Source organism: Prionailurus bengalensis, chromosome D1 (genome assembly GCF_016509475.1).
Source record: "Prionailurus bengalensis isolate Pbe53 chromosome D1, Fcat_Pben_1.1_paternal_pri, whole genome shotgun sequence".
Lineage (NCBI taxonomy): Eukaryota > Metazoa > Chordata > Mammalia > Carnivora > Felidae > Prionailurus > Prionailurus bengalensis.
The window spans coordinates 5,793,370-5,806,100 of record NC_057346.1 but is presented as its reverse complement, the minus strand read 5'-3'; positions in this window follow the sequence as shown (position 1 = coordinate 5,806,100).

The following is a 12,731-nucleotide window of genomic DNA, read 5'->3' as shown; positions in this document are numbered from 1 at the left end:
CTCTGTCTCTCTGAATGCACACACCAAGGAAAGGCTGTGTGAGCAGATAGCAAGAAGCCGGCCATCCACAGGCTAGGAAATGGCCCTCACTAGAAACCAAATGGGTGAGAACCTTGATCTTGGACTGTCAGCCTCTGGAGCTGTAACAAGTTCAATTTCTGTTGTTTAGGCTACCCGGTCTTTGGTATTTTGTTATGGCAGCCTGAGCGCAGTAAGGCACAGGAAAACTTGTGGACAGAGTAAATCTGTTCTTCAGGCTTCTTGGTATCAGGGACTTTTTTTTTTAAGACAACATTCACTGCTGGATTTATGACACGTTAGGAAATGACGGAAGTCATTACGACTCAGAAATGAGGAATCGAGAGATCTTTTTGAGAAGTGTTGTTGCTGCTGTACTTTGAACAAAATAGTAAGTTATAAACATTTCTTGGATAAATGAGCGAATCATCGAAAATGAATATTGAGCATTTATAAGTAAAATGATTCACATGAAAGCATTAAAAGTTACATTCTTATATATGTTTCTTACATTACTCTAAAGAAGGATACTGCAGAAACAACTTTAATTGTCTACCAGAAGAGGGGAGTTCCATAATTTATGGCTCATCTACTCAGTGGAATCTTATATGATAATCAAATGTGATCATTGTGAATCCCACTTGGGAAAATGGTTACCATATGTGTTAATGAAAAATAGAAAATGCATTCTACTATATTATACTTAAAATTATGCATGCATATGGACAAGACCGCTCTCTTGTTTGTTTTATAGTAATTCTATATGGCAATAATGTTTAAAAGGATGGATATTTATTTAATGACAGAAGTGCCCCAGAGCTGCCCATATCTGTCATGCTGTGCAGCCTTCCTCACATCTGCATGGGACAGAGATCCTCTGGCTTGGATGAGCCAGATGGCATGCAAACAGCAGAGAGAACTGAGCTCGACATCCATTTGAGTCACACTAAATGTGTGTTTGGTACATGTTTTTCTTTCTGGAAGTCATTCGCATTAAGTACTCTCCAAAGAGCACAGCTTTCCTTTTTCCCTCCACAGAGGGACAGGTTCTCTTGAGGGAGAAAGACTGCAGACTAAAATGGTTAAGGCATCCAGGTGGGAGAAAGCTTTGAAGAGTTGAAACTATATTTGGAATCACAATCCTTATTGTTTAAGGGACAGTTTTCAACTTTAGCATTAGATTTTTGCTTTTTACCAAATGGTTCCCCCCACACTACCCTTATTCTTGACTCATACAGTTTCTTTTAAGGGGTTCTAAATGGCTCACCATGTTCTTTGAGTTTATAAACTGCAGTATTTAAAAGGGGCTGACGTATCTTTTACGGCCATTCTAGACCCTTCTCACATGCCTTGTTCTTTTTTAAAAAAAAAAAACAATTTTTTTAAACGTTTTTATTTATTTTTGAGACAGAGAGAGACAGAGCATGAACGGGGGAGGGTCAGAGAGAGAGGAAGACACAGAATCGGAAGCAGGCTCCAGGCTCTGAGCCATCAGCCCAGAGCCCGACACGGGGCTCGAACTCACAGACCGCGAGATCATGACCTGAGCTGAAGTTGGACGCTTAACCAACTGAGCCACCCAGGCGCCCCAAACATGCCTTGTTCTTAATGTTCATTTATTTTTGAGAGAGAGAGAGAGAGAGAGAGAGAGAGAGAGAGAGAGAGAATGAATGAGTGGGGGAGAGGCAGAGAGAGAGGGAGACTCAGAATTGGAAGCAAGCTCCAGGCTCAGCCCTCTCAGCACAGAGCCCGATGCAGGGCTGGAACTCACGAACTGTGAGATCAAGATCTGACACTCAGCCACAGCTACCCAGGAGCCTCTTGTCACATGCCTTCTGTGACTTTCTCAACCAGGAGGTGACTTGCCTCCTGACACTGGTTTCAGGGCGCTGTTGCCACGGGGATCTTTGGGATAAAGCTGAGGGAGGTGTGCTTGTCTGACTGGATGTGGAGTTTGGGTTGGAGGGTTAGAGAGGACACAACTCTACACAAATTCAGCTCGTGAATGTGCCAAGTACACATTGATCTTATGGTCTTTAATGTTTGTTTTATGTAACCAGAAAATATTCTGCATGCCTAAAAACGAAGCTGGAAAGTCCCTGAAGGAAAAGGTCAAGAATTTTTGGCCTCACTGCTCAGAATTTTCATAATTTCTATAAGATATTGGTTATCAAAACTATGAAGGTTTCTGACCTTTTTTTTTTTTTTTGGCAAAATTTCCTCATTGGGAACATTCTCTTTCAGATATTCTGACTTTTCTCTATTGGACATTCATTCAGTTGATCATTCAGAGTTCAGTGAAGATCCCTTACTGACAGTTGCTAGGTACTAATCTAGGCCTGGAAAGAATAGATAAAAACCCCTCTTTGCAGAACATACATGTTTTCATGGATTACATAGATAATTTAATCCTCAGGAAAGACCTATTAAGTCATCATTATTATCTACATTTTATAAAGAGGGAACCAAGGCTGTGAGAGATTAAGTACCCTGCAGCAAGGTCATATAGTTGGAAGAACCAAGATTCAGTCCTCAGTCTGAGGAGGGGTCTTTTTTGCGCTTGGCCTGCACAGGAGTTTTCAGTGCCTGAAATGGTGAAGAGTTGCATGGATGGCCTTCCTGAGAGCAGCTAATACGAAGATCAATGAGCATCAATGCAACCAATGTCTAATAAAATTCTATTATGTTCCAGGCACTGCACTAGAGCTGGGGACGCAGTGATGGGCATGACAAGACAGGACCAGATTGCAGGGGTGGGGAGGAATGCAAACAAGAAACAAAGGAACATGTGCATTTTATTATAATGTGTTATAACATGTGACGTAATTTTAGGTAGTGATGAAGACTGTAAAAAGTAAGTAAGGTACAGGGACATCCACTGACATGGCGGGAGGTGTTTTTATGTGGGTGCAAATAGAAGACCTCTTTAAAAAGGACATATTTGGGCAGACACCTGGATGAAGTATGAAATCAGGCTGTGAAATTGCAGGCGGTGGTGTTTTGCAGAAGGATCCTCTAATAAAGGTGCTTTTCATCAGGAAATTCTGACCAGCTCCAACTAGATCCTTGCCAGATAACTGAGCCCTTTCCCAAAATGCTTCCTAGAATAATTGGGAGGTAGCCAATCTCAAAAGCTTTTTCAGGGTTTAATAGAAGAAAACACGACCAAAGGATTGAACAATAAACTTTCCTGAGAGGAAAGTTTGAAGACTTTTTTCCTGCCACATCAAGACGCAGTTGACGTCTATCATTGTACAAGTAAGTGTAAGATGTACATTGGGATGATTTGACACACTTATATATTGCAAAATGCTTGCCCCCAGAGCATTAGCTAGAATCTCCATCACACCACATCATTACCATTTGTTTTTTGGGATAAGAACATTTAAGGTTTACCTCTTAGCAACTTTCAAGTATGTGACACGGTATTATTAACTATAACCACCAAGCTGTACAATAGATCCCCAGAACCTATTAATCTCGTAACTGGTAGTTTGTACCCTTTGGCCAATGTCTCCCCGCTTCCCTCACCCCCCCCCCCCCCAGCTGCTGGTAACCACCATGCTACTCTGTCTCTATAGGTTTGGACTTTTTAGATTCCACATGGAAGTGATATCATACAGGATTTTTTTTCTCTGACTTATTTCACTTGGCTTTCTCCTCAAGGTCCGCTTATGTTGTTGCAAATGGCAGGATTTCCTTGTTTCTCATAGATTTCTCACACCACATCTTCTTTATCCATTCATGCATTGGTGGAAATTTAGATTATTTCCATAAATGTTGGGGAATAATGCTGCACAGGCTTTAAGTTTTTATTTCCTAATAAAAATGGGAGGAAGTTTCTGCAGGAGCATCTGTGGATAGGCATGGTAGTGAAGCCAGAATGGAATCTATCCCTTTGTGTGCTGTGCTTGGCCCAATGGTCAGATTCTATGGAGCAAGAGCTCTAAGCAGATGCCACAGAAGCTCTTTCAACAAAGGGATCAAAATGTGGGGATAAAAGCAGTGCTTCTGCCCAGACGGGTGGTATTGGTGCCTAGCTCTGGAGAATTTGGTGAACGCAAGTGTGAATACCCTTGGGGTGCTTTCCAGAGGTATTGCCAGCCTGGGTTGGGGCAACCCATGATGAAGATTATTGTTGATGTGCTTTCCTCTGGAGGCACACAGGTGGATGAGACCTGGAAACAATTAAACCTAAGTGAGATACTTCCTCATTTCGACCTCAATTCTAAGGTGTGATACTTACTTATTAACAGCTGCTACAAGGGCTTTAGGGAGGGGCAAGTTCACACCGCCATATTAGATGTCCACACCAATTTTAAGAGATATCCTGATTTCAGAAACTTGAAAATGTGGAGGAAACACTGTTCCTGAGAGCCAAGCCAGTGAGCCATAGAAGACCGTGTTATGTTACAATGTGGTATACCAAATATAATGGCCTATTTCACTGCGCTAGGCTCCGTTCAGTCACTTTGCAGCAAAAGCTTTGTAGTCAAAGAAACCTGACTTTGTATCTTGGCTCTTCAACTGCTGTAAGTTACTTAAGGATTTATTTAAGCTCCCTGCACCTCACTTGGCTTTCTGGTAAGCTGAGGTAATGATTGATTGAGCATCATAAGGGATCATTCTTGTAAAGCACTTAGCATACTGAATGGCACACATAAGGGATCTATACTCTTGTGATTTATAATAAGAAATATACGTGTGGTCTTGGTTTCTGGCACAGAGCTCCTAAAACCTTTGGCATTTCCTAAGTAATGAGAGCCACAAAGGTGTCTTTTGTTAATTAGTTGACTTCTGGATCCCCTGTAAGGATGAGGCCAACTGCCAGGAAAACCAAGCTCGCAGGCGATTAGAGCGTTGGGACTCTGAGCTTCATGCTCACCTCCCCGCCTCCAGAGAGGGGAGAGGCTGGAGGTCAAATCAGTTGCCAATGGCCAGTGACTTCATCAGCCAAACCTATGCAATGAAACCTCCACAATAACCCACAAGGGATGGGTTCAGAGAGCTTCTGCGTTGATGCACTTGCAGAGATTTGCAAGGAAGTGGTGTTCCTGGAGGAAGTGGTCGATCATCTCCCTATCTCCATGACTTGCCCTAGGCATCTTTTATGTCTGACTGCCCCTCGGGTATATCCTTTTATAGTAAACTGGCGATCGAGTATGTAATAAAATGTTTCTCTGAGTTCTGGCAGCTGCTCTGGCAAATTAAGGGAACTGAAGGAGGGCGTCGTGAGAACCTCTTGTTTATAGCCAGTCTGCCAGGTAACAGCCTAGACTTGCAGCTGGCATCTGGTGGGGGCTTTCTGGAGTCCCCCAGTCTATAGCCAGGTGGTCAGATGCACAGGTGACAGCCTGGGCTTGTGACTGGTGTCTGAAGTCGTGGAGGGCAGTGCTGTAGGAGTGAACCCTCCCCTGTGGCTCCTGATTGCTCTCTGCAGGTGGATACTGTCAGAATTGAGTTGAATTCTCCTTGAACGCCTTCTGGCGTCCCTGAACTGTTTGTTGGTGTGGTGGGAACCTTGCCTCCCCTACCCCCAAACATTAGAATTGATTCCAGGTACCCAAAAGAGCCTCAAAAAATGGTGGTTATTGTTACTGTTTTGTTTTTGTATAGTAGAAAAGTAAAGTTTTACAAAATATCAAATCACAATTTAAAAGGAACATTAATGTTTGTAGAAAGATAGCCAGGCTGGGGAAGGACCTGTTAACCAAATAAGACAAATAATTGTTGAGACAGTGGGAATGATTCGCTGTGAATTAAGCAGGAGGTGGACTGGTAAAGAAAAAAAGCCTAATTGTTAGCTGCAAAGGTGAAGAATTGTCATATATGTAAAATGGAGAACAGATCCGTGGTGTAAAAATCTAGGTGTTGAGAAGATAAGCACTCTTGTGCATTAATGGCTGGGAATTGTAAAAATGTACCAAACTTTCTGCGTTCTTACTCAGACCAGGCCCTGTTGGCTTAGGTCTGGTCACTGCTGCTTTTTCGGGCAGAACATACACTACTCCTATTTGCTCTTGCTTATTTTCAGCTTTGGTCTGTATGGCTTGGGGCAATAGTAAGGCCATCTGAGGTCAGTGCCTTGGACATTTGAAACTGTCATAAGGGCAGAATGATTAGCGCCTTGGTGGTTTCACTGGCTTTTCTCAGTCTTTTGTGTTGGGCCTTTTATGTAGTGATGGTTTGGGAGGAGGTTGAGGGGGTCTCTGGAAGACAACACTGAGTGGTGGCCAAAAGGCCGGCTGAGTTTTCATGCTTGTGTTCACCACAAATAGAAGCTGAAGAAATTCCCTCTATTCTCTCACACTCCAAGCTCCTTGTGTGTAGAAAGAAATGTCTAAAACACAGTGCTAGGGACTCCTGTGAAAGAGCTGTTTTCGGGTAAGTCTTAGGAGTTCGCCTCGCGTTCCTACACGAGTAGCCGTGAAGGAGGACACCCTGGAGCTCGAGTGTGCATGTCCTGGTGTGAAGATTACTGGTGTCTCTCACGTGGCCTTCAGCGTAGAGTTACCACTCGTGATGGGGTGACGGCCCGTGAATACTGAATCTCACTCTTCAAATGCAAACCACGGGCCTGCACATGCTCTGTGGCAGAGCTCTGACTCAGTCTGCCTCTTTCATTAAGCCTGGCCCAAATGAGGCATTAATAAAGTGTTCTCTGTGAAACTGACCGAGAGTAGTTTCCAGATAGTTGTGTGTCCCCCTCGATCACATTAACGATCACGTTAATGACTACGTTCAGTCAGTAGGCTGGTATGTAGGTATTGCATTCCTGTGTTGGGAACAGGTGCAGGTTTAAGGAACTTGCAGAACAAAAACAAAGGCAAACACAAAAGCGAGAGAGAAGCATTACCAACCTCGAACCCGGGGCCGGGAAGCTTCACTGTCAAATCCACGGCCCTGCTTCTGTGTTTTTGGCCAGGTGAGTTTCATTGCTATAGGCAAGTAGCTAGATCATTCTGTGGTGGGTGTTTGTTCCATTGCTGACCTGTCACATTTGCAGAAGCGCAAGGACGCGTAATGCGGATGAGGGGCTGAGGGTGATTTTGTATGTGCCAGATGGGAGCCTGTGATATGGTCTCCCCTGATGGTGGAAGCAACTGGCTTAGAATGTTCTTGAGCTGCAAAAGCATCTCCTCATTACTGTGTACAATTAATTACATGCCACCAGCTTATTGTTTGCTAAAAATAGCCACACATTTGTCTTCATTTACATTTTAGAAGGCGTACTCTCTGCCCAACAAAGCATCACTTTTCACAGGAGCGTGTTGGGGAGATGTCTAAGGGAGATGTGGCAAACCCCTGGTGGGCTCCGGTATTTTTAAAATAGTAACTCTAGAGGGGCACCTGGGTGGCTCAGTGGGTTGAGTATCCGACTTTGGCTCAGGTCACAATCTCACGGTTTGTGGGTTTGAGCCCCGTGTTGGGCTCTGTGCTGATAGCTAAGAGCCTGGAACCTGCTTCAGATTCTGTGTCTCCCACCCTTTCCGCCCCTCCCTAACTCACAGTCTGTCTCTGTCTCTGTCTCTCTCAAAAATAAATAAAAACATAAAAAAAAAAAACCCAGTAACCTGATTATAAAGGGTTTCTTTTATTTTAATCATTAGGAATTGTTTTTATTTCTTGTCTCCATCAAGCATACCATTTTCTGAGAAGTGTTGTCTATCAAACACTTTCTTCCCATTTTAATTAAAAACAGCAGCCATAGTTCATAAGTTCTAATCAGGTAATGAAATTATAGCTAAGAAAGAAAAAAAGAGTGATGTTTTAGTTAGGCTTTTGTTGACTTTTTAGAAATAGTAAGTGCAATTCCCATTAATTATTCTTTAAAAAATAGTGACAAATAGTGAAATAGTCTCCAGCTTTTATTAATGCCTTCCTGGGCATGGGGGTCCAGGCATCTTAGACCAGGCAACTCACAATTGCCAGTGTTCTAGCATTACATAGGTTATTTTTATTATTTTATTATTATTATTTTATTATTATTATTTTTATTATTATAGGTTATCATTATATTATGATTGATGGTCATTATACTTACAATTTATATTTTTATATAAGAATTTTCTTGTATTATCTTATTTAAGTAATCAGGGTAGTTCCCTCAGGTAAAATTCTTAAAAATTTGTTTGTTTATTTAGAGAGTTGCAAGCAGGGGAGGGGCAGAGAGAGAGGGAGGGGGAGAATCCCAAGCAGGCTCCACGCTTTCAGCACAGAGCCCAGTGTGGGGCTGGAACTCATAAACTGTGAGATCATGACCTGAGCAGAGACAAGAGTGGGACACTTAACTGACCAAGCCACCCAGGTGCCCCCTTCATGAACCCACAAACCCATGAACCCATGAACCATGAGATCCGGACCTGAGCAGAAGTTGGACGCTTAAGTGACTGAGCCACCCAGGCTCCCCAAAGAAAGGAATTAAAAACAGAGAAGAGAGATGCAGGAAAAGAAAGAATCAGAAGATGGATAAAGAGACAAGAGAGTGGACACAAGGGGCCAGGGGAAAGGAAGAGGGATGTTACTATATATTTAGGGAGGAGGGAACTGTGGAAGTGATAGGGAAATATCTGTTATAGGATGGCCCACAGGACTGATAGGGCAACTCCAGTCCCTGTCTGAAGACACCCTTGCCGGTTCTCCTTCCCAGCTTGCTTGCCACACGCACCAAATTACCACTAATCAGGAATGCTGAAGTAACAGACTATACACTGTCCCCTCTGCTTATGTTTGGGGTGCAGACCGGTGGAGAATGATCTCCTCTGATCCCACTGGTGTAAAATAAACCTCCTGCCTTCCAAGATCTCCGAGTGCTGCTTGGTTCTTCTGCTGGGTGATCCAGACCAGTTTCCGTAACAAGAAGAATCACACCTACCAGCAAAATGGAAGTCAGTGGGCGCACGCGCGCGCACACACACACACACACACACACACACACACACACTTTCAAAAATGCCTAAAATGTATAAATAAAAATTCTCATTCATTTATTAAAACATGGAAAGCTTTACTTTTTGTTGCTTTATTGAAATATGTCATGTACCGTACGATTCACTTATACTGTTCAGCCCTAAAAGACCTTGTACCCATAAGCAGTCCGTCCCATTGCCCTCCCAACCCCAGTCTTAAGCAATACAAATCTACTTTCTCTCTGTCTAAATTTGCCTGTTTTGGACACTTTCTCTAAATGCATTCATACAATACCTGGTCTTCGGTGATGCACTGCTTTTTTTCCTTCCCACTCCACTGAGGTTATAATCGACAAGAGAAACTTTGTATATTTAAGGTAATGTTCTGACATGCATATGCATTGTAAAATGATTACCACAATCAAGTTGATAAACATATCCGTCACCTCACAGAGTTAAGGTTTTCTGTTTGTTTGTTTTGGCATGTATGCAGGAAAACTTAAGATCAATTCTTGTGGAACATTGCAAGTATACGATACAGTATTATTAACTATAGTTACCACATTGTTCATCAGATCTCCAGAACAACCCTTAGTCGATCGATTAATCTATGGAAGTGACTGTCCACTAGTATTATGAGGGATAAAATTTAGTGATGAGAAGTTTATGGGAATTATATCATCTAGTGGAAAAGAAGTGTTAGGAGCTGTACAACTTTGTGTTTATGATTTGTCTTGTTTTAAGAAATCCTACAAAGGAAAATGAAATGCATCAAGCTGGTAGAGTAAGAAGAATCTTTATATTCCCAAACTATTCTTTTTTCAGCAAAGTGTGTTTGGTGGGTATCTTTTGAAGTAGAGATGCTTGGTACATTTACATGCGAACTGTGATCAGTCAGAAATAAGACATCTGGGAAGATGTGTGATTACATATGTCATTTCGTTCAATATGAAGTTATTACCCAAACTACAAAGTAATTGGGTGTATTTTAAGAACCTATTTTATCAGGGTTAAATGAAAGTATCTCTGCTTCTCCCAAGTTATGTCATTTACAGTTAGCTACATATGTTTCCTTTTAAAGTTAAGTGAAATGGTAATATATGAGATGGGTTCTTGGACTGTGTGGTATTATATCCTATCAGTGGTGCAGTAAATCAAGTCTGGGCAATATTACTTGAAGTATGTTCATAATTCACATTATATTCATGCTTGAATTTGCAGGCCACCTTGACACAGATCCAAATATAAATATTTTTGTAAATAACTGAAGTACCTAATTCAATCACATTCACTTAGATGGTCATGTATGAGTAATTCTCATTCTGATAATTATATATGAGTAATCATGATATTCAGAATCATAGTGTGGTTAACTATCTAAATTAGATAGAAAGAAATATCTATTTTGGACTGTGTAGAACAAGTTTCATTTAGCACTGAAAGGTCAGGCTGAAGACATTTTTAAATGGCACTTCCAAAAACTGCTTTTATTGCCAAAAGACAGCAAAAAATGCATTTCTCCACATAATTTCGAATGTAAAAAGGAAATCAAAGAAATAAATTTCAGTGTCATCTTTTATCTTTTAGCTGAATGTCACTGATCAGCATGAATCTTTGCCAAAATGTCTTCATTAATAGCTTTGGAAACTGTCATTTACTCCAAAGTTATCATGGTTGTAGAGATGATAGGACAACGTGTTTACGTTCTTTTTGAATGGTTTCACTTCCCCTGTGGGTTCCCAGAGATGCCTTTTCAGATTTCTGACTTTTGTTTTGCTGAGGTAGAAAACAAAAAGTTACGTGAAGACTTGTTTTGAGAATGCCCTTCTGTGAAAACAGTTACCCTGTGAGAAGTGGTTTAAGGAACCCACAGTAGTTCATAGACACCTGTGAATGTCTGTATCAAGTAGCTAAGGAGAAGGTACGTAGCTTCAGTCACTGGCCATGTCTGTCTTTTAGCCCAGTTTCTTTTGGCCAAGAAAGGTATTAGCAGAGCTAGGAATAGTATCATTTATGCCTACGGTTTCAAAAACACAATAGGACAGGGAGAGCCTTTAGCCACAGTTTGCTAGACTACCACAAGATGGGGCTAAATTATAAATAAGACAGCTAATTTTGGGATCTATGAGAGCAAGCAGTTACCTAGTTTTATTTTTGCTATTGTTGCTGCTGTTGGGAACGGGCATGAGTTTGTAGCAATATAACGCTTACAAATTTTAAGTAGCATTTGAAATATTTTAAAACAATTCTGGAAGAAGTATTTCTTCTTCCTAAATGATCTTAATTTTAGTGGATGTGTATAATGTTTTCTTGCCAAATAGTGAGTTTGAGTTCTTGCCTTGAATTCTTGTACTGACTATGTATCTGCATGTATAACATAAAATGGTACTTCTAAAGAGATTTTTATAGCATTCCTTAACATACAATAACTCTTCCTAGCCTTCCTTTCTTTCCCCATTCTTTCTCCTTCTCTTTCCTTCTTCTCCCTTCCCATCCCTTCTTCTCCCTTCCCATCCCTCCTCCTCCTCCTCCTCCTTCTTTTTCTGTCTCCTTTTCCATCTGTCTCCCATTTTTACCAGATGACTAATATGCTAAGGATGTTTTTTCATTTCCTATATCTCCTCCCACAACTGTGAATGAGAAGGCTAAGCTAGACATGCTTAGATAGAACTGAAGGGATTTTCTGGGTTGTATGTGTCCGAAGGATTTGGGATCTGCTCTTATGTGTCAAATGTCGATGAAAATCAAATTGTATCAATAAGCATTCATTAATCAACCACCCATCAAACACCAACTCTGAACTAGGTATTATCCTGTATATTAAATATCATTAGTTACTAAGTGTTAAGTGTGTATTACTTAATTATAGCTATTAAGTATACATTAAGTTAATAAGACAGACATGAATTCTTTATAATCAAGTTTTTGTAAATGCACAGATAAATTTTCAGTTTGATGGCTTCTGACAAATATATTTACCTATAGGAGTAACCTTCAAGTCCAGATATAAGACATTTTCATCACCCTAGAAAGTCCCCTCATGTCCCTTCCATTGATTTCAAGGCAGTTCCCCCTGAGCACCCCCTACCTGCAGCACCCATTCTGATTTCTATCCCTATAGATTAATCTGGCTTCTTCTTGAACTTCATATAAATAGAATGCGATTTTTTATGTGTGACTTGTTTCACTCAGCATAGCATTTTTGAAGTTTATCCATGTTGTTGGGTGAGTCAATAATGTGGTTTTTTTTTTATTGTGAGTAATATTCTATCATATAAAGGTACCACAAATTGCTTGTGCATTCTACTATTGATGGATGCTTCAGTTGCTTGTATTTGACTACCATGAATAAGGATGCTATGACCATTCTTGTACACATTTTTTTGCAGACATATAGTTTCATTTCTTTTGGATATATACCTAAAAATGGAATGGCTGGGTTCTAGTATAGATGTATTTTTAACTCTACAAGGAATTGCCAAATAGTTTTCCAAGGTGTTTATACTATTTTATACTCCTGACAATAATAGAAGAAATTTCAAGTTGCTCTACATCTTTAGCAACATCTAGTACAGCCAATGGTAATTTGAAGCATGCTAGGGGTGCAAAGTCGTATTTCATTGTGAAGATGTGCACCTGACTCAGTTGTCAACAATGCCCTGGTAATAGCCCTGGAAGGCATGGTGGGAAAACTTGGGAGATCAGGTGTGAAAAGAGGAATCTTGGAGAGAAAAAAAAAACCAAAGTGACATTGGGAAGAGATTTTGTGCTAAGAGCAGACAGATGATCAGAGGCTTTCATTTT